General features: G+C 70.9%; 1 protein-coding gene across 1 annotated transcript in view; it reads left to right on the plus strand.

Moving 5' to 3' along the window:
- PKP3 (plakophilin 3) overlaps positions 1 to 261 on the plus strand; it is a 25,859-nt gene that overhangs the window by 595 nt on the left and 25,003 nt on the right. The window lies entirely within an intron of this gene.

Consider the following 261-nt stretch of genomic DNA (forward strand, 5'->3'; position numbering starts at 1 on the left):
CCTGAGCTGCAGTCGGAGGGTGAGCTCTGCCCACAACGGGGGCAGTGCCTTTGGGGCCGTGGGGTACGGGGGAGCCCTGCCCACCACACCCATGCCCCCCCGGCCCGTGTCACGCCTGAGTGGACAGCACCTCGGTGAGTGACACCCGCGCCAGCCTGGAGAATCTGGGCTCTGCGGTCACATGGGGGAGGCTCTGGGGGAGGCTGTGGTCCCCAGGGTCAGGGAGAGCCCGGCCCCCACTCTCGGCCATCCCACTCCCAC

Source organism: Myotis davidii, unplaced genomic scaffold (genome assembly GCF_000327345.1).
Source record: "Myotis davidii unplaced genomic scaffold, ASM32734v1 scaffold3578, whole genome shotgun sequence".
Classification (NCBI taxonomy): domain Eukaryota; kingdom Metazoa; phylum Chordata; class Mammalia; order Chiroptera; family Vespertilionidae; genus Myotis; species Myotis davidii.